The following is a 22,183-nucleotide window of genomic DNA, read 5'->3' on the forward strand; positions in this document are numbered from 1 at the left end:
GAACTCTTGGACAGCATCAAGGCCTACTTGAATAAAAGTTTTTCAATGAAGGACCTTGGAGAAGCTGCTTACATATTAGGCATCAAAATCTATAGAGATAGATCGAGACGCCTCATAGGTCTTTCACAAAGCACATACCTTGATAAGATATTGAAGAAGTTCAATATGGATCAATCAAAGAAGGGGTTCTTGCCTGTGTTACAAGGTATGAAATTGAGCTCAGCTCAATGTCCGACCACGGCAGAAGATATAGAAGAGATGAGCGTCATCCCCTATGCCTCAGCCATAGGTTCTATTATGTATGCCATGCTGTGTACCAGACCTGATGTTAACCTTGCCGTTAGTTTGGTAGGAAGGTACCAAAGTAATCCCGGCAAGGAACACTGGACAGCGGTCAAGAATATCCTGAAGTACCTGAAAAGGACTAAGGAAATGTTTCTCGTTTATGGAGGTGATGAAGAGCTCGTCGTAAAGGGTTACGTCGACGCTAGCTTCAACACAGATCTGGATGACTCTAAGTCACAAACCGGATACGTGTATATTTTGAATGGTGGGGCAATAAGCTGGTGCAGTTGCAAGCAAAGCGTCGTGGCGGGATCTACATGTGAAGCGGAGTACATGGCAGCCTCGGAGGCAGCACATGAAGCAATATGGGTGAAGGAGTTCATCACCGACCTAGGAGTCATACCCAATGCGTCGGGGCCGATCAAGCTCTTCTGTGACAACACTGGAGCTATTGCACTTGCCAAGGAGCCCAGGTTTCACAAGAAGACAAGGCACATCAAGCGTCGCTTCAACTCCATTCGTGAAAATGTTCAAGATGGAGACATAGAGATTTCTAAAGAACATACGGACCTGAATATAGCAGATCCGTTGACTAAACCTCTCCCTAGAGCAAAACATGATCAACACCAGAATTCCATGGGTGTTCGATTCATCACAATGTAACTAGATTATTGACTCTAGTGCAAGTGGGAGACTGTTGGAAATATGCCCTAGAGGCAATAATAAAAGCATTATTATTATATTTCCTTGTTCATGATAATTGTCTTTATTCATGCTATAATTGTGTTATCCGGAAATCGTAATACATGTGTGAATAATAGACACCAACATGTCCCTAGTGAGCCTCTAGTTGACTAGCTCGTTGATCAACAGATAGTCATGGTTTCCTGACTATGGACACTGGATGTCATTGATAACAAGATCACATCATTAGGATAATGATGTGATGGACAAGACCCAATCCTAAACATAGCACAAGATCGTATAGTTCGTTTGCTAGAGTTTTCCAATGTCAAAGTATCTTTTCCTTAGACCATGAGATCGTGTAACTCCCGCATACCGTAGGAGTGCTTTGGGTATGCCAAACGTCACAACGTAATTGGGTGACTATAAAGGTAGACTATGGGTATCTCCGAAAGTGTCTGTTGGGTGACATGGATCAAGACTGGGATTTGTCACTCCGTATGACGGAGAGGTATCACTGGGCCCACTCGGTAATGCATCATCATAATGAGCTCAGAGTGACCAAGTGTCTGGTCACGGGATCATGCATTACGGTACGAGTAAAGTGACTTGCCGGTAACGAGATTGAACGAGGTATTGGGATACCGACGATCGGATCTCGGGCAAGTAACATATCGATAGACAAAGGGAATAGCGTACGGGATTGATTAAATCCTCGACATCGTGGTTCATCCGATGAGATCATCGTGGAGCATGTGGGAGCTAACATGGGTATCCAGATCCCGCTGTTGGTTATTGACCGGAGAGTCGTCTCGGTCATGTCTGCTTGTCTCCCGAACCCGTAGGGTCTACACACTTAAGGTTCGGTGACGCTAGGGTTATGAAGATATGTATATGCAGAAACCCGAATGTTGTTCGGAGTCCCGGATGAGATCCCGGACGTCACGAGGAGTTCCGGAATGGTCCGGAGGTAAAAAATTATATATAGGAAGTGCTATTTCGGGCATCGGGACAAGTTTCGGGGTTATCGGTATTGTACCGGGACCACCGGAAGGGTCCCGGGGGTCCACCGGGTGGGGCCACCTGTCCCGGGGGGCCACATGGGCTGTAGGGCGTGCGCCTTGGCCTAGATGGGCCAAGGGCACCAGCCCCTATAGGCCCATGCGCCTAGGGTTTCCACCATGGAAGAGTCCATGTGGTGGAAGGCACCCCTAGGTGCCTTGGGGGGGAGGGAAACCTCCCCTTGGCCGCCGCCCCCCCCCCCCCTAGTAGATCTCATCTACTAGGGCCGGCGCCCCCCCTGGCACCCCTATATATAGTGGGGGGGAAGAGGAGGGATTACACACCAGCCCCTGGCGCCTCCATCTCCCCCCGTTACGTCTCTCCCTCGTAGTCTCGGTGAAGCCCTGCTACTGTGACGCCCTGCATCCACCACCACGCCGTCGTGCTGCAGGATCTTCATCAACCTCTCCTTTCCCCTTGCTGGATCAAGAAGGAGGAGACGTCTCCCGTCCCGTACGTGTGTTGAACGCGGAGGTGCCGTCCGTTCGGCGCTGGTCATCGGTGATTTGAATCACGTCGAGTACGACTACATCATCACCATTCTTTTGAACGCTTCCGTGCGCGATCTACAAAGGTATGTAGATGCATCTAATCACTCGTTTCTAGATGAACTCCTAGATGATCTTGGTGAAACGAGTAGGAAATTTTTTGTTTTCTGCAACGTTCCTCAACACCAATGATATGCCTTTGTCTACTTTGATTGAGAATAACAATGAATCTATGGATATGAATTTTGTTGGTAGGAATAATTTTGGTAACAATGCTTATAGAAGAAACTTTAATCCTAGACCGTTCCCTAGTAATTCCTCTAATAATTATGGAAATTCCTACAATAGTTCTTATGGTAATTTTAATAAGATTCCCTCTGATTTTGAGAATAGTGTGAAAGAATTTATGATCTCTCAAAAGAATTTTAATGCCATGCTTGAAGAAAAACTGCTTAAAGTTGATGATTTGGCTAGGAACGTTGATAGACTTTCGCTTGATGTTGATTCTTTGAAACTTAGATATACTCCTCCTAAGCATGATATTAATGAGTCTCTCAAAGCTATGAGAATTTCCATTGATGAGTGCAAAGAAAGAAACCGCTAGATTGCGTGCTAAGAAAGATTGCTTTGTAAAGGCGTGTTCTTCTAGTTTCCATGAAAATAACGATGAAGATCTTAAAATTATTGATGTGTCCCCTATTAAATCTTTGTTTTGCAATATGAATCTTAATAATGATGGGACTGGAGATGAGTCAACTTTAGTTAAAAGGCGTCCCAATGATTCGGATTTCTTGGATCTTGATGCTAAATTTGGTAAAAGTGGGATTGGAGAGATCGAGACTTTAAATAGCATTGAACCCACTATCTTGGATTTCAAGGAATTTAATTATGATAATTTTTATTTAGAAGGTTGAATTTCCTTGTTGAAATCCATTGTGAATTCTCCTCATGCTTATAGTCAAAATAAAGCTTTTACCAAACATATTGTTGATGCCTTGATGCAATCTTATGATGAAAAACTTAATTTGGAAGTTTCTATACCTAGAAAACTTAATGATGAGTGGTAACCTACTATAAAGATTAAAATTAAAGATCATGAGTGTTATGCTTTGTGTCATTTGGGTGCTAGTGTTTCCACAATTCTGAAAACTCTATGTGATATTCTAGGTTTCCATGATCTTGATGATTGCTCTTTAAATTTGCACCTTGCGGATTCCACCATTAAAAAGCCAATGGGAAGGATCAATGATGTTATCATTGTTGCAAATAGGAATTTGGTGCCCGTGGATTTTATCGTTCTTGACATAGATTGCAATCTTTCATGTCCTATTATTCTTGGTAGACCTTTTCTTAAAACGATTGGTGCGATTATTGATATGAAGGAAGGGAATATTATATTCCAATTTCCATTAAGGAAAGGCATTGAGAACTTTCCAAGAAAGAAAGTCAAATTACCTTATGAATCTATCATGCGAGCTACTTATGAATTAAGTGCCAAAGATGGCACTACTTAGATCTATCCTCGCTTTTATGCCTAGCTAGGGGTGTTAAACGATAGCGCTAGTTGGGAGGTAACCCAATTTTATCTTTGTTTTTGTTTTTGCTTCTGTTTAGTAATAAATTTATCATCTACCTTCTGTTTAGATGTGTTTTCATGTTTTAATTAGTGTTTGTGCCAAGTAGAACCTATAGGATAACCTATGGTGATAGTTAATTTGATTCTGCTGAAAAACAGAAACTTTGCGCTCACAAAAATAATTTTGGTAATTCACAGAAACGTGCTTTTGCGTTGATTTTTTTCTGTAGATCAATAGAGAAATTGCCCAGGACTTCCTATTTTGTTAGGATTTTTAGAGTTCCAGAAGTATTCGATAGTTATAGGTTGCTACAGACTGTTCTGTTTTTGACAGATTCTGCTTTTCGTGTGTTGTTTGCTTATTTTGATGCATCTATGGCTAGTATGTAGGGGTATGAACCATAGAGAACTTGGAATACAGTAGGTTTAACACCAATATAAGTAAAGAATGAGTTCATTACAGTACCTTATGTGGTGGTTTTTCTTTCTTGCACTAACGGAGCTTATGAGATTTCCTGTTGAGTTTTGTGTTGTGAAGTTTTCAAGTTTTGGGTAAAGATTTGATGAATTATGGAATAAAGAAGTGGCAAGATCCTAAGATTGGGGATGCCCATGGCACCCCAAGATATTCAATAATAGCCAAAATCCTAAGCTTGGGGATGCCCCGGAAGGCATCCCCTCTTTCATCTTCGTCTATCGGTAACTTTACTTGGAGCTATATTTTTATTCGCCACATGATATGTGTTTTGCTTGAAGCGTCTTGTATGATATTAGTCTTTTCTTTTTAGTCTACCACAATCATCCTTGATGTACACACCTTTTGGGAGAAACCCACATGATTGGAATTTATTAGAATACTCTATGTGCTTCACTTATATCTTTTGAGCTAGATAGTTTTTGCTCTAGTGATTCACTTATATCCTTTAGAGCACGGCGATGGCTTAATTTTGTAGAAATTGTTAATCTCTCATGCTTCACTTATATTATTTTGAGAGTCTCTTAGAACAGCATGGTATTTGCTATGGTTATAAAATTGGTCCTAGAATGATGGGCATCCAAGTTGGGTATAATAAAAACTATCATAGGAAGTGAATTGGATGCTATGATCAATTTGATACTTGATAATTGTTTTGAGATATGGAGGTAGTGATATTAGAGTCATGCTAGTTGGGTGATTATGAATTTAAAGAATGCTTGTGTTGAAGTTGGCAAGTCCCGTAGCATGCACGTATGGTAAAAGTTGTGTAACAAATTTGAAACATGATGTTTTCTTAGATTGTGCATCCTTATGAGTGGCGGTCGGGGACGAGCGATGGTATTTTCCTACCAATCTATCCCCCTAGGAGCATGCACGTAGTGCTTGTCTTTTGATGACTTGTAGATTTTTGCAATAAGTATATGAGTTCTTTTGAGTAATGTTGAGTCCATGGATTATACGCACTCTCACCCTTCCATCATTGCTAGACTCTTCGGTACCGTGCATTGCCCTTTCTCACCTTGAGAGTTGGTGCAAACTTGGCCGGTGCATCCAAACCCCGTGATACGATACGCCCTATCACACATAAACCTCCTTATATCTTCCTCAAAACAGCCACAATACCTACCTATTATGACATTTCCATAGCCATTCCGAGATATATTGCCATGCAACTTTCCACCGTTCTGTTCCATTTTTTTATGACACACTTTATCATTGTCATATTGCCTTGCATGATCATGTAGTTGACATCATATTTGTGGCAAAGCCACCATGCATATTTTTCATACATGTCACTCTTGATTCGTTGCCCATCCCGGTACACCACCGGAGGCATTCATATAGAGTCATATCTTGTTCTAGTTTTGGGTTGTAATTCATGAGCTGTAAATAAATAGAAGTGTGATGATCATAATTATTAGAGCATTGTCCCCAAATAAAAAAAGAAAAGAAAGGCCAAAAGAAAAAAAAAGGAAAGGCCAAGGGAAAAAAAGAAAAAGAAAAAAAAGGAAGAAAGCCAAAAAGAAAAAAAATGAAGGGCCAAAAGGAAAAAAAGAAAATAAAATAAAAAGGGGGCAATGTTACTATCTTTTTCCACACTTGTGCTTCGAAGTAGCACCATGTTCTTCATATAGAGAGTCTCATATGTTGTCACTTTCATATACTAGTGGGGATTTTTCATTATAGAACTTGGCTTGTATATTCCTATGATGGGCTTCCTCAAAATGCCGTAGATCTTCGTGAGCAAGCAAGTTGGATGCACACCCACTAATTTCTTTTGTTGAACTTTCATACATTTATAGCTCTAGTGCATCCGTTGCATGGCAATCCCTACTCCTCATGTTGACATCAATTGATGGACATCTCCATAGCGCATTGATTATCCTCGTCAATGTGAGACTTTCTCCTTTTTCTCTTCTCCACATAACCCCCATCATCATATTCTATTCCATCCATAGTGCTATATCCATGGCTCACGCTCATGTATTACGTGAAGAGTAAAATTCATTGGTGGCCATTATAGTTGTCTCGTTGATTCGCTTTAGTCCCTGTACTTAAGAACTCGGTCAATACGGTCACTATGTACTCATCTTGGTGATTATACGATCACCGTCCAAACGTACAGCTTTGTATTTTCTCTACGTTGACCGGTCAACTCCCCACCCCCACACAGGTCCCACCTGTCAGTGAATAGAATAAAGAATCACTCGCGCTAACAGCACAAAAGGTAAAAGGATCTGCAAGTTAAGTCTTAGGTTCGACTCCCCGCTTGCTATGGTTTTTTCCTTCTCTTTATTATTTTCTTCTATTCACTGACATGTTGGACCCATGTGGAGGTGGGGAGTTGACACAAACCAACTACCAAACAAATGAACCAACGCGCTACTGGGCCTGGTTCCTGTATGACGCTCGTTAGCGTCGAAACGTCGTACCTTCCACGTGCAGAATTCGCTGTTTATTTGTTTGCTGCTGCTTTCCTTCGCTGTTTCGTGCTTTTGTTTTTGTTTTTCTTTTGTGCTGTTTTTGCTTCCGGTTTTTTATTTTTTATGTTATTTTGTTCCTTTTACCTTTTGTTTTCCCTTTTTATTTTTTTATCTTTTTTTCTTCTAATTTTTTGGTGTAATATAAAAGTTTACTGTGATACAAAAAACTTCATCGTATATTAAGAAAATGTTCACCGTATATTATAAAAATTTCACCATATGATGATAAAAAATGTTCATAGTGTATTACAAAAATATTAATCACACATTTAACAAAATGTTCACCATATACTAAGAAAATTTTCAACGTATTTATAAAAATGTTCATTGTGTACTTCAAAAAATATTCAATGTGAATTTAAGAATTGTTCAGCGTATATCACAAAAATGTTTAATGGTCGAAAGGTTTCAAAAAAATTATCTTCCGCTGCGTTTAGTTCTTATAAGCTTGTGCGGCCTACATTTACTAAAGATTGAGCAGCTCAAGTGTTATTGGACACCATCATGGGGGTGTCGAGTTTGATTCCTCTTAGCCCCATCATTTTTTTGGGGGATTAATAGCAGCTCGCTTTGACGCGATTGAATGGGCCGGCCCATTCAGATCGTAAACCCCGCGCGAAAGCTCGTGTCGTTGACGCTTGCGAGCGTCAGTTACGAGCTCTCATCAAATGGATAGGGCGACACCCACGTGCGAGGAAAAATGGGCCGACCCATTTTGGGGTTGTCCGCTTGTTTGCTGCTCAAGCTTTCTTTTTCGGTTTCCCATTGCAGTCTTTTTGTTTTGATTTTTTTCCTGCTATTCCATTCGTTGCACTGCTGCAATGTGTTTTTTGGTTTTTCTATTGTGGCTTTTGTTTTGGCTTTTACATGGTGCTTAGTTTGCAGCACCACTCCGGTGTTTTTTTTTCATGCTCCTCTGTTGTGGATTTTGTTTCCATTTTTTGTTTTTTCCTTCCAGTTTTTTTATTTTATACTTACATTTTTAATACATGATGTAATTCTTTTTCCTTCCAGTTTTTTGTTTTTTCCTTCCAGTATTTTTTATTACATGGTAAACTTTTTAAATATATAATGAACATTTCCTAAATAAATGGTGTAATTCTGTTAGTATACAACAAACATTTTGTTAAATAACTATTGGACACTTTTAAATACATTAAAAAATACTCCATGCCGAATAGTTTAACAATGCACATTCATTTTTGTGTATTTTTATAATTCTTTTATTGAGGAAAAGCACAATAAATAGAAAGTAGAAATAAAAAGGATAAATCTAAAATAACCACTACAGGGCGCTGCCTGACTACATAAACATAGGTTTGCACGTTACTCGGTCGGCCTTTGAGCCTTACCTCAAGTGTAGCCAGTCTATTTGGTGCAAATAGGCATTACCGAGGAGCCCTCGTTCGCTACAAGCAAGACAAACCCATCCTGGGAACCCTATTCGACACGTGTTGACAAATAAATAGCGCTCACGCACCCCCCACACTATTTAAATATGGGACAGTCCAGGTAGGTTTTTTCTCCGAGCTGATTTCGAAGGATTTTCGTTTGGTTTTCCAGGACGGCTTTTATTTTCCTTTTGTTGTCAAATTCACAATATTTGTCAAATTTATGCAAAAAAAATTCATATTTGTGAACCTTTTCTGTTTCATGAATGTTTTTCAAATTTGCAAATATTTTAACAAACTTGAACTTTTTCAAATTCATGAATTGTTCTGAATTCTTGAATTTTTTCAAATTACGTACATTTATGAATTTTCAAGATTTTGTAATGTATGCTGATTGATTTGTTTAAACTTCATGACATTATTTTAATACATGAAAAAAAATTGTGTTACACACAGCGAACATTTTTGATTATGTCATGAACTTTTTTAATAAGCAGTGAACCTTTTCTAAATACGTGGTGAACATTTTTAATATATGTCAAAAAAATTAAATATTGTTTTAATCCACTTTTTTCGAAATCGTTGTATTTCTGAAAAGCGGAAAAAATTTACAACTGGAGCAAAATGAATAAACCCAAAATAACCACTACACAATAATGCCTGGGTCGGCCCTTTGCGCTTCGCTTCAACCGTAGCCTGTCTATCTTTTACGCCAATAGTCATCAATTAGAAGTTTTAGGTCATTGCTAGCGACACAAAGGCCCTAACAGAAAACACTATTGGCACATGTTACCGTAGATAGCGCTTACACACATCCACATATGCTAGTTCTTATACGGGCCGACGCCTCGCCCACCGGTTTAGGATGCTTATTCCTTTGTTTTCTAGGACAAGTTTTATTCAACTTTCCTGTTTTTTTCACAAATCCGATAATATTCATTTCAAGTTTCTGATTTTTTTTTTAAATTCATGAAAGCTTTTCAAGTTCATGAACATTTATTATAATTCATAAATTTTTTATATTCAGGAATGCTATTCAAATTCACGAAGATTTACAAATTTATGAACTTTTTTGAATTCATAAAATTTTATCAAATTCATGAACATCTTTTTTCCAAATTCATGTACATTTTATTATATTCCTATTTTGTTAAAGGTCAATATTCAAGCAGCCAGCCAACCAGCGAGCGAGGTCAATATTCAAGCAGCCAGCCAACCAGCGAGCGAACCTAGTACACTCGAGAAGGCGAAGGAGCGCCAACGCAATCCACTACATCCTCAATCACCCACTATCATAGGTAGATGAGCCGACCGATTAGGAATCGAAGCGTAGCGAACTAGCAAACCACTATGACTGGTTTTAGGAAGTTTCTCAGACCGGTTATGTCTGAACCGTTTTGTTTGTAGTGAATGTTTTGTTCTTTTTTTGTTTTTTCCTATGTATTTTTTCCTTTTTCCATGTTATTTTTCTATTTTTTAAATGTAAAAAAATGTTCAAAATCTTTAAAAACTGTTTGAAATAAAAAAATCGTTTTGCTCTCACAACATGTTTGTAATTTCAAAAATTGATCACAATAAAAAAATTCATAATTTTAAATATTTTTCACAATTTTTCAACTTTGAAAACTTTTTTTGGATTATGAGCATTGTTTGAATTTGAACAATTTTTCAAATCCATTTTTTTGAATGTGTGAATTCTTTTCTTTAATGAACATTTTCCCAAACCGTTTTTGAGAGCCGACATGCCCTTCTTCGTCCCGTCACTGCTTTCCCGATCGCCTCGGTCGTCCCCGCACGGCCGTCATCCTCCGCCCCCTCGTGAGGTCTCTCTCACTCTCCTTCTCGTAGCCGCAGTTGGGCGTGCGTGGGCGGGGTTCGCTAGCTTCTGGATCGGCCGTGGGTTCGCTGGGGGCGGACTGGCTTTGGAACTCCACTAGTTTTGATTTTGGCAGCGGCGTGGTTTGAACTTTAGTTTAATATATAGTCATTTCTTGTTCCACATGAACCAGATTCGTTCGTTTAGGCATCGGTAGCTGCTATTGCATTGCGGTCGCCTGACGGTGGCGCTTCTTTTTTCTAGGCGGCAGGAGGGTGTGCGAGATTGATTGCTGCTGATTGATTTGAAAATTCGTTGGCCCAGTCAAAATTGTAAACTAAATCCAAAATTGAATACCTCAATTCAATGAAAGAGCTTCAAAAATAGGAAACATGGTGAATTAAAAGAATTGAATGAGAGAGCTTGAGAAATTGTTGAAGCGGTCAAAATCGGATGACCCAATTCTAAATTGAATAACTCAATTAGTTGTGACACCTTAAAAATTATGAAGCATAGTGTATACTATAAAAGAATTGAATGACAGAGCTTCGAGAAATTGTTGACCCGGTCAAAATTGGGTGACCCAATTTTAATTGAAGACCTCAATTGAATGTAGGCTTTTTAAAACTAGAGAGCTTAGTGTTATATAAATGATTTTATAAAAACATGAAATCAAAGTTGGGGATAAAGTAGCCGGAAGAAATAGGAATAAAGGGAGGAAAATAAGATAAAATAAAATAAATAAGATATGTTTTTCAAATACAGGACTTTGTATCGACTAAAGTATATACTTAGACTTTCATGCGCTGGAACTTTATCACGTAAATATAAAAGCATGATACGAACTTTAATGCGATCTGTTCACCATACTAGCCCCTCTATTATGGGAAAGATTAGTGTGAACTTATGCAATTTAAATTACATGGTTTTAAAATTCATGATAAGTGGAACCGATAAGTTCGGATTGTATCTACAATGATGATTCGAACATTAGTGTCGAAACGAGCTAAAACATATAACATTTGTACTAAATTTTCATACTTACATAGAATTTATTTTATAATGTTAGAAAGTTAACTATTATATTTTTTATTTAGCCACAATTAGTAATAATATTCTTTGATATAAATTTCTAACATGTATCATTGAAAGATACCACACACACACACAATATACTAAATGTAAACAGTATTATGTAGCCACAAAGTTTTTTTTGTTCCAAACAATGTCTCTTAAAAGAATATGTTGGAACCACTTAAACCCTAAAAATAAAAATAAAATGGAATCTCATAACGCCTGTGATTATTATATTAAACTCATGTCAAATTATAGTGTATGTATGTGTGTTATGGTGTATATATTAGTATTCTTAAATATCTCGAGACAGATACATAAAACATACAATTTTACAAATATCCCCAAAGTGGTTTCTAGTGTAACAGCTACACACAAATATAATAGAGTACACAATGTTTTTATTCGGAGATTATCACCTAATAGCTCGCATGATGCTTTAACTGTGATCAAATGTGGCTTACATGTTCATGTTGGTTCAATACTAGGTTGGGCAAGTTGTATCTGAATTGAGCTCGATATTGAAATGAGATATATTTCAATAACAAACCGCTTATAAAATTGGAAGTGCATTTAGTGCCTAATGATATTTTGGCGTTGATGACAATGTTGTTAGTGAGACTAATATTGCTTTTTAAGTTGGAAAACGATTGTTTTTGCCCGACTGATCTTTCAGGAAATCAGTCGCCTCTTACGCTCGCCACGTGTTCCCGTTCGTGCTAGCGCGAACCGTGAGCCACCCATTTTTCTTTCTTTCCCATGTCGTCATACCTTCCATCTGCTTCTTCCCTCCGCACAAGCGTGCTCATTCTCTGCCATGACCGATGCAGCTCAAGCACCCTACGACGCCCCAATCCAACTCAAGCACCCTACGACACGCCAATCGAGGATGCACAAGCTGGAGGTTGTGTTGCAATGCAACGATCGTGGACGCTGGCGAAGCTGCGATGCAACGGTCATGGACGCTGGCAGAGTTGTGATGCAGTGGCGACCGAAGCTGCGATGCGACCGTCGTTGATGCCGCCGGAGCTTGCAATGCAGAGGGTGTTGATGCCGCCGGGGCTGCGATGCAGCGGTCTTCGACGTCGAAGCCGCTGGAGTTGTGATGCAACAGCAGCAAAGCCGGCGGAGCTGGTATGCAACGGTCTTCGACGCCGCCGGAGCTGCGATGCAGCGGCCGCGAAGCCGCCGGGGCTGCGATCTAGCAGTCGTTGACACCGATGCGCCGGAGCTTTGACGACGCTACTGCCACGCTGATGGCGGAGCTGCGTTGCAGCAGGAGAGATGACGAGCTTCTGCCATGGCCGGCGGCGGAGCTGCGCTGCAGCACGCGATTCTGCGATGACGGATGACGACGGAGCTGCGTTGCAGTAAGTGAGGCCACGAAGATGCTGCTGCCACGGACGGCGGAGCTGCGTTGCAGCAGACATGGCTGGCAAGAGCGGTGACGGTGCTGGAAGAGAATGCACGCGGAGTGCTGCAAGGGGATTTTCATCAGCAGCGATGGCATTGCTCAGACGAACGAGGAGAACGAAGCAACAGGACAGGGAAGTTCCGTTTGCGTGAGGACCCAGTTGACTAATCCAATGGCTATAGAGGCCTTAATCTGACGGTAGATAAGTCAGCTGCTAACTGGAAGTTATCAGCCGGTTTATTTGTAGCACGTGCCATAAGTTTGTCTGAGGACACTGGTCTGTCCATGAGTTTATATGGAGTTGGTTGACCCCCACTTCAAAAAGAAAAAGGTGTCGGTTCTTCTAAAGACTTGAAGGTTTTATTGTTTTCTTTAGAGTCATAGGATAACCGCAATATTAAGACGAGTTTAGGTGATTGCATAAGAATGGGGATCATGAAAAATATATATACCAACGCATCGCATTCTTATCGCAAAGATAATGGGTTAAAATCGTGTGCGAAGTTTTGGAGGCCGAGCTCCAAGGAGCTCGGTATTTTAAAAAATAAATCAAAAAGCATATTTACAAGTTTCAGAAAAATCCGAAAATACTCCATGGGAAGATATGTGTATTCCGCAAGAACATGTTAAATTTCGTCTATGAATGTTGTGATTTGTAGGCTGTAAAAAAAATTCGGTCCAATAACAAAGTAAAAAGTGTGTACTTCTCTTTATTCTGTACGCCACATGTGAAAGTATAACGCTGTGTGTGTGTGTCCATAAATAAATTAAAAAAACCATGCTCTGGAAATATGATTTTTGAAAACAAGCTCCCTGTAGCTCGGGCTTGATTGGCATTTTGCGGTTAAAACCTTCCTAATATGACTACATGGACATTTTTTAAAAAGTTATGTGTGTTTTATACTGCATAAATATTTTTAAAATTAAAATGAATAATTTTTTTTAAAAAAATAGCTAATAAAACAGTTGAAATATGTATAAAAAATAACTAACGAAAGCACAAAAAAACAGACAAACGACTAACAAACATTTAAATTAGCGGACTTCTGGGCCAGCCCAGTAGCTCGTCATTTCATGGGAATTTCCGAACGGACGCTTGTTGCGTCAAGTTGCCGCTGCTCCGCACAGAGGGGGGCCATCGAGATGGCCCGGCCCAACGACGAGATAGCGCCCGCGCTACAGTATCTGGTTTTGTGATCCGGTTTGGGGAACCTTCCAGAAGGTTCTTGAACCGGTTTTTCACTGTTTTTTCTGTTTCTCTTTTCTATTCCTTTATTTCATTTTTCAATTCCTATTTATTCTCTTTTTATTTCCTTTTTGTTCTTCTGATTTTTAATTGTTTTCCAAAATTTCAAGAATGTTCAGAATTTCGAAACATGTCTTTGTTAGTAATATTTGTTCACAAATTCAAAAATGTTCTTCATTTTTCTAAAAACTATTCGCATATTACCGAAAAGTTCACTTTTCAAAAAAATGTACATAAGTTTAAAATATCACGTTTTTAAAATATACATAAGTTGAAAAATGTTTGCGAGTTTCAAAAAATCTTCCCATTTCATTTTTTTCACCAATTTAAATAAATGTTCATGTTTTCAAATTTTGTTCGGACATTCAATAAATGCTTTATTTAAAGAATTGTTCGCAAATTCCAAACAATATTCATGTTTCAATTTTTGTTCGGGAGTTTTAAAAAATCTACTCAAATTTAAAACTTGTTCATGTTTTGAAGTTTTGTTCGGGAGTTTCAAAAATGTTCCCACTTTTCACAAATGTTCGCGTATCCAAAATTAGATTTGGAATTTGAAAAATGTTCTGGTTTTCCAAAAAAAAACGTTCTCATTTTCTATTTTGTTTTTTTTTTCTAAAAATGTTCCCATTTTCCAAAAAATGTTTGCATTTTCGAAATATTTGATTTTTTTCAAATTTGATTCACAATTTCGAAAAGTGTTCAGTGTTTAACACAGCCTTCACATTTTCTCTCAAAATAATGTTTCCGTACAATTTTTTTTTAAAACGTTCGGATGTGCACTTAGTTTGGTTCTTAAGATTTTGCGCTGCATTATAAACCAGGTGGATATGTAACTCAAATGGCAATCTATACTTCTTTGAAGCGTTAGGTCTCATGTTCGAACCAAACATACTTCTTTATTTATCACTTTATTTTCTGTTCGTCGCTAGCCTATGCGTTTGCTCTACAATCTTCCGCTGAGAGCGGCAGATAGGACCTCCCGAGGCGATGCTCGCATTGGCAAATCCTATTTGACACCCGCAAACATCAAATCAATAGGGCGATGCCCACGTGCGATGCAAATTGGGTCGGCCCCCTTCGGTGTTTGCCGCTTGTTTTGTTTGCTAACCTGACACCCGCAAGCATTCATTTTCGGTTTTCAGTTGCTGTTGTTTTTCCTGCTATTTCATTCGTTGCATTGCTGCAATGTTTTTTTTTGGTATTTCTATTGTGACTTCTGTTTCATTTTTTTCCCGCTGTTTCATTTGCAGTGCCATTCCGGGGTCTTTTTTCAGCTTTTTGTTATGCATTTTGTTTTTTCCTTACTTTTATTTTTTTTTCTTTTGACTTTTATTTCTTAATACACAATGACCATTTTTTTTAAAACTGAGAAAATTATTTTTATACGTGTAAAATATTTAATTTTTAATACCATGATGAATTTTTTATGACATGGTGACCTTTTTTGATGTACATTGAATATTTTCTAAGGACATGGTGAACTGTTTTAATATACGGTAAATATTTTAAAATATGTGTTGACCATTTTCAAATACATTAACTATTTTTTAGTCCATGTCAAATATTTTTCAAAATACACATTCATTTTGGTGTATTTCAATGTTCTTGTATTTATGAAAAGCAGAAAAAAAAAGCAAAATGAATAAACCCAAAATAACCATTACAGAGCGTTGCCTGGCTACATAAACATAGGTTGGCACGTTATTGGGTCGACCCTTTGCGCCTCGCTTCAAGCGTAGCGTGTCGATTTAATGCTAAAATGGGTGTTAATTAGGAGTCTAGGAGCTGGCATGACCTGTTCCTCGGGGCACCCAGCGGCGCTTGAAGCTCAGGCATGATGTGAAGCACTAGGCCTTGCTACGGATCTTCACATCGATTCCATTTGCTCTGCGTCTGACCTACTATTCTCCATGAAGTGGTGGTGAACATCCGGGCCTTTGCTCCGTGTTGATATGCTGCTATTCTCCATGAGATAAGCCACCGGCAAGGATCATTTTGAGAAACCAAGTTTATGCATGAAAAGCGGGAGGACAATGGTGAAGCTCATTCTTTGGCCAAGGCTGCTACTTTAGAGCATCTCTAGGAGACCCCGCAACCCGTCGACCTGCAAAACGCGTTTGTAATTCGTGGAAAAACGGTTTTACAGGTCGGCACGGATGGCTGCATGGCAGACTCCGCAAAATGGACCCGTATAAAAGGATATTCGCGGAATATGCTATTTTACAGGTTGATTTTAGCGCAGAACAGACCCCTCAAACTTAAACTGTAAAATGGATTATTTGCTTATATTCTTTCACCGTGTCTTCTTCTTCCTCTCGTTCATGTCCATGGTCAGTTAGCTTGCTCCTGTGAAACCGATAGATAGCACATGAAACACGAAGCCGCAGACGACCAAATATGAAGCGCACGAAGCGGCCAATTGAGGAGCTAGCAAGCTCCTCCGTCGGGGCTCGAATCGATGGAGAGCTAGCTAGCTAGCTCAGCTCGAATCCATCCACGGGCGGCTAGCTAGCTCCTCCGTTGTCGCATCGATTTACAGCTAGCTAGCATGGACGGGCGCGGCGGCCGGGCGGACAGGTAGCGGACGGCCGCGGCGGCCGAGCGGACGGACGAGCTTCATGGCGTTGGCGGGAGCAGTGATTTCTCAACCGTCAACGTTGACCGGTATGCAGGGCCCCGACAAAATTGCCTTCAAAACTGTAGATATAAGGGTTTCGGCTTCGCGTTCACAGTCGGACGATTTTAGAGGATCTCTTTGGGTCCGTTTTTTCGACTGGAACTGCAAAAACGGTTATTTTGCGGTTTGACCATTTATACAGGGTCTACTAGAGATGCTCTTAGTTTCCTTCGGATCCCACGTGTGGCTTTCTGTCTTGCCGGGCATCATCTATATTCCTATGAACATTGCTTAATACAGGTTTACAGTTTTCTCAAATAAAAAAACTAGGATTCTAGGAGCTCTCGTTCGCTGCGAGCGAGAAAAGCCTTTCTCGGAGAAAAAACTATTTGGCACGTGTTAATCATAAATACCTTACGCTCGCACTACTAGAAAAGGGGGCAATGGCCCAGGCCAGTTCAGCCCATTAGTCCCGGTTCAATCCAGAACCGGGACCAATGGAGCTATTTGCCCCGGTTCGTGAGCCCAGGGGGCCGGCCGGGCCACGTGGGCCATTGGTCCCGGTTCGTCCGGACCTTTTGGTCCCGGTTGGTGGGACGAACCGGGACCAATGGGCCTGGCTCCTGGCCCACCACGATTGGTCCCAGTTGGTGGCATGAACCGGGACCAATGGCTACCCGTTAGTCTCGGTTCATGCCACGAATCGGGACCAATAGTGCTGCCTATATATACCCCCTCGCTCGCGAGGAGAGCACTCCAGTGCTCTGTTTTTCTCTTGCCGGCGAGGGGGGGCTTTGTGGTGCTCTAGCTCACCTCCATAGCACATGAGGTGTTCGATGAAATGCCCGAGCCACACTACTTAAGCTTTCTCCTCTCCAAGCTCGACCTCCAACCTCTATTTTCCTCAATATTTGTCTAGGTTTAGCGGTCCATCACGCCCCGTCCCCGTCTTCACCGCCGTCGATCACCCGCGCCGATCTCATCGCCAGCACCACCGTGGTGAGCCTCTTGTTCTTATCTTCTTTCTGAAAGGAAAAATATTCTTACTTGTATTATTTTCTTACTTTTATTATTGCATCTTATATAGTGTGATGGTTTTGGTATCCGCCCCCGTCGGCCCTCGTCCTGTCTATGATTCAGATGTGGTATATATTATCTTTTCATAACTATTGGTTCATTTATTGTTTATGAAAATTATGCCGACCAACGTGACATAGATTTTATTTATCTAGGAGGTTGTTGAACCGGAAATTCCAACCGACCCTATTGTCGAGAGGTTAAATTTAGTTGAAGAAGAAAACAATTTCTTGAAGGAAAAAATAAAAAAACTTGAGGAGGAGAAGATGATATTGGAGTTGCATGTTGCAGATGTCGTCGATGATCACAAGATCAAGATGGATGCAATGCGCTTGAAGATGAGAAAGATTCGAAAATATGCCATTCATACCGAGGCTTGGTATCATTATGCCGTTGGATCAGTTGTTACCTTGGTTGTGATTATGATCACATTTGTTTTCGCATTGAAATGTTTTACATAGTTTCAATGTATGGTTTAACTAATTTAGATGCTCTGCAGAGCTTTATGTTGTTAGATGAGAACTATGTATGTACTTTGGTTTTTATGTGATGATGAACTTCTATTAATTTGGTCACTTAATTATCTATTCATGATGTTCTGTAATGATTTTTGACACACTTAATTATATATAATGCACGCAGATGAACCGGCAATGGATGTACGGTGACAGACACACCTCCGAGTACATTAAGGGCGTGCATGATTTTCTCGAAGTGGCTGAGGCAAACAAGCAGAATGGTTTTATGTGTTGTCCATGCCCTATATGTGGGAATACGAAGTCTTACTCTGACCGGAAAATCCTTCACACCCACCTGCTTTACAAGGGTTTCATGCCACACTATAATGTTTGGACGAGGCACGGAGAAATAGGGGTTATGATGGAAGACGGCGAGGAAGAAGAGTACGATGACAACTATGTGCCCCCTGAATACGGTGATGCTACTGAACATCAAGGTGCACCAGACGATGTGCACGATGGTGCTGCAACGGGCGAAGCTGCTGAAGATCAAGAGGAACCAGACGATGTGCCCGATGATGATGATCTCCGCCGGGTCATTGTCGATGCAAGGACACAATGCGAAAGTCAAAAGGAGAAGCTGAAGTTCGATCGCATGTTAGAGGATCACAAAAAGGGGTTGTACCCCAATTGCGAAGATGGCAACACAAAGCTCGGTACCGTACTCGAATTGCTGCAGTGGAAGGCAGAGAATGCTGTGCCTGATAAAGGATTTGAGAAGCTACTGAAAATAATGAAGAAGAAGCTTCCAAAGGATAACGAATTGCCCGACAGTACATACGCAGCAAAGAAGGTCGTATGCCCTCTAGGATTGGAGGTGGAGAAGATACATGCATGCCCTAATGACTGCATCCTCTACCGTGGTGCCTACAAGGATCTGAACGCATGCCCGGTATGCGGTGCATTGCGGTATAAGATCAGACGAGATGACCCTGGTGGTGTTGACGGCGAGCCTCCCAGGAAGAGGGTTCCTGCGAAGGTGATGTGGTATGCTCCTATAATACCACGGTTGAAACGTCTGTTCAGAAACGGAGAGCATGCCAAGTTGATGCGATGGCACAGTGAGGACCGTAAGAAAGACGGGAAGTTGAGAGCACCCGCTGACGGGTCGCAGTGGAGAAAAATTGAGAGAAAGTACTGGGATGAGTTTGCAAAGGACCCAAGGAACATATGGTTTGCTTTAAGCGTGGATGGCATTAATCCTTTCGGGGAGCAGAGCAGCAATCACAGCACCTGGCCCGTGACTCTATGTATGTATAACCTTCCTCCTTGGATGTGCATGAAGCGGAAGTTCATTATGATACCAGTTCTCATCCAAGGCCCTAAGCAACCTGGCAACGACATTGATGTGTACCTAAGGCCATTAGTTGAAGAACTTTTACAGCTGTGGAATGGAAACAGTGTACGTACGTGGGATGAGCACAAAAAGGAGGAATTTGACCTAAAGGCGTTGCTGTTCGTGACCATCAACGATTGGCCCGCTCTCAGTAACCTTTCAGGACAGACAAACAAGGGATACCACGCATGCACGCACTGTTTACTTGACACCGATAGTATATACCTGGGAAGCTGCAGGAAGAATGTGTACCTGGGCCATCGTCAATTTCTTCCGACCAACCATCAATGTCGAAAGAAAGGCAAGCATTTCAAAGGCGAGGCAGATCACCAGAAGAAGCCCGCCATGCGTACCTGTGATCACGTACTTGCTATGGTCAATGATTTACACGTAATCTTTGGAAAGGGTCCCGGCGGACTAGCTGTTCCGAATGACGCTGAGAATCACGCACCCATGTGGAAGAAGAAATCTATATTTTGGGACCTACCCTACTGGAAAGACCTGAGGTTCGCTCTTCGATCGACGTGATGCACGTGACGAAGAACCTTTGCGTGAACCTGCTAGGCTTCTTGGGCGTGTATGGGAAGACAAAAGATACACCTGAGGCACGAGAGGACCTGCAACGCTTGCACGAAAAAGAGGGCATGCCTCCGAAGCAGTATGAAGGTCCTGCCAGCTATGCTCTTACGAAAGAAGAGAAAGAAATATTCTTTCAATGCCTGCTCAGTATGAAGGTCCCGACTGGCTTCTCGTTGAATATAAAGGGAATAATAAATATGCCAGAGAAAAAGTTCCAGAACCTAAAGTCTCATGACTGCCACGTGATTATGACGCAACTGCTTCCGGTTGCATTGAGGGGGCTTCTACCGAAAAACGTCCGATTAGCCATTGTGAAGCTATGTGCATTCCTCAATGCAATATCTCAGAAGGTGATCGATCCAGAAATCGTACCAACGCTAAGGAGTGATGTGGCGCAATGTCTTGTCAGTTTCGAGCTGGTGTTCCCACCATCCTTCTTCAATATCATGACGCACGTCCTAGTTCATCTAGTCGACGAGATTGTAATTCGGGGGCCCGTATTTCTACACAATATGTACCCCTTTGAGAGGTTCATGGGAGTCCTAAAGAAATATATTCGTAACCGCGCTAGGCCAGAAGGAAGCATCTCCATGGGCCATCAAACAGAGGATGTCATCGGGTTTTGTGTTGACTTCATTCCTGGCCTTAAGAAGATAGGTCTCCCTAAATCGCGGTATGAGGGGAGACTGACTGGAAAAGGCACGCTTGGAAGGGACTCAATAATATGCAGGGACGGATATTCTTGGTCTCAAGCACACTACACGTTCTACAGAACTCTACCTTGGTGACCCCGTATGTCGATGAACACAAGAACAGTCTGCGCTCCAAACACCCGGAGCAGTGCGACGACTGGATTACATGTGAACACATCAGGACTTTCAGCAGTTGGTTGGAAACACGTCTAAGAGGTGACAACACTGTTTGTGATGAGCTGTACTTGTTGTCCAGGGGACCATCTTCGACTGTAATGATTTGGAAAGGATACGAGATAAATGGGAATACATTTTACACGATTGACCAAGATGAAAAGAGCACCAACCAAAACAGCGGTGTCCGCTTTGATGCAGCAACCGACAATGGAAATGACACATATTATGGTTACATAGTAGACATATGGGAACTTGACTACGGAGTAGATTTTAAGGTCCCTTTGTTTAAGTGCAAGTGGGTCAATCTGTCAGGAGGCGGGGTACAGGTAGACCCACAGTACGGAATGACAACAGTGGATCTGAAAAATCTTGGGTACACTGACGAACCGTTCGTCCTAGCCAATGATGTGGCACAGGTTATCTATGTGAAGGACATGTCTACCAGACCGAGGAAAAGAAAAGATAAGAAAGTGAATACATCATACAATGAGCTAAAGCGCCACATAGTTCTTTCAGGAAAAAGGGACATTCTGGGAGTGGAGGGCAAGACAGACATGTCTGAAGAATATGAAAAGTTTCATGAAATTCCCCCCTTCAAAGTCAAGGCTGACCCAAGCATCCTGATAAACGATGAACATTATCCATGGTTACGGCGCAATAAGCAAACGACACAAGCGAAGAAAAAGTGAAGACTTTCTCCCGCAACTATTATGATGATACCATGCCAACTTTGTAACAGACGAGTATGATACCATTGTCCTTTTGTACATGCACATGCTATGCCAACTTTTTCAGAGTTCATTTGAAAACTATGAATTTGAAAACCTCGCCAACCGAAGGGCGCTCACACCGGTTTATAAGCCCGTCCCTCTACACGCCTTGTTGAGCTCACAAACTTGTGATTCACACAAATTTCAAAGAAAACTAATGGCACAAACAGAAAGTTTATAATCTTGCTGACCTAAAAGCAAAAAGAATTAAAAAATAAAGCAAAAAATCAAAAGAAAATAAATAATGCAGAAAACAAAACAAAAAAACTTGAAAATAAAAATAAAAATAACAACAATAAGTATTTTGTTGTAAGTAAAAACAAAATAAAATAAATAAATAAAACAAAAAAGTGTTTTCAAATTTGAAAACTAATGGCACTAACAGAAAGTTTTTAATTTTTCTAAAACTAAAAGCAA

The sequence above is a fragment of the Triticum dicoccoides genome, chromosome 6B (genome assembly GCF_002162155.2).
Source record: "Triticum dicoccoides isolate Atlit2015 ecotype Zavitan chromosome 6B, WEW_v2.0, whole genome shotgun sequence".
Taxonomy (NCBI): domain Eukaryota; kingdom Viridiplantae; phylum Streptophyta; class Magnoliopsida; order Poales; family Poaceae; genus Triticum; species Triticum dicoccoides.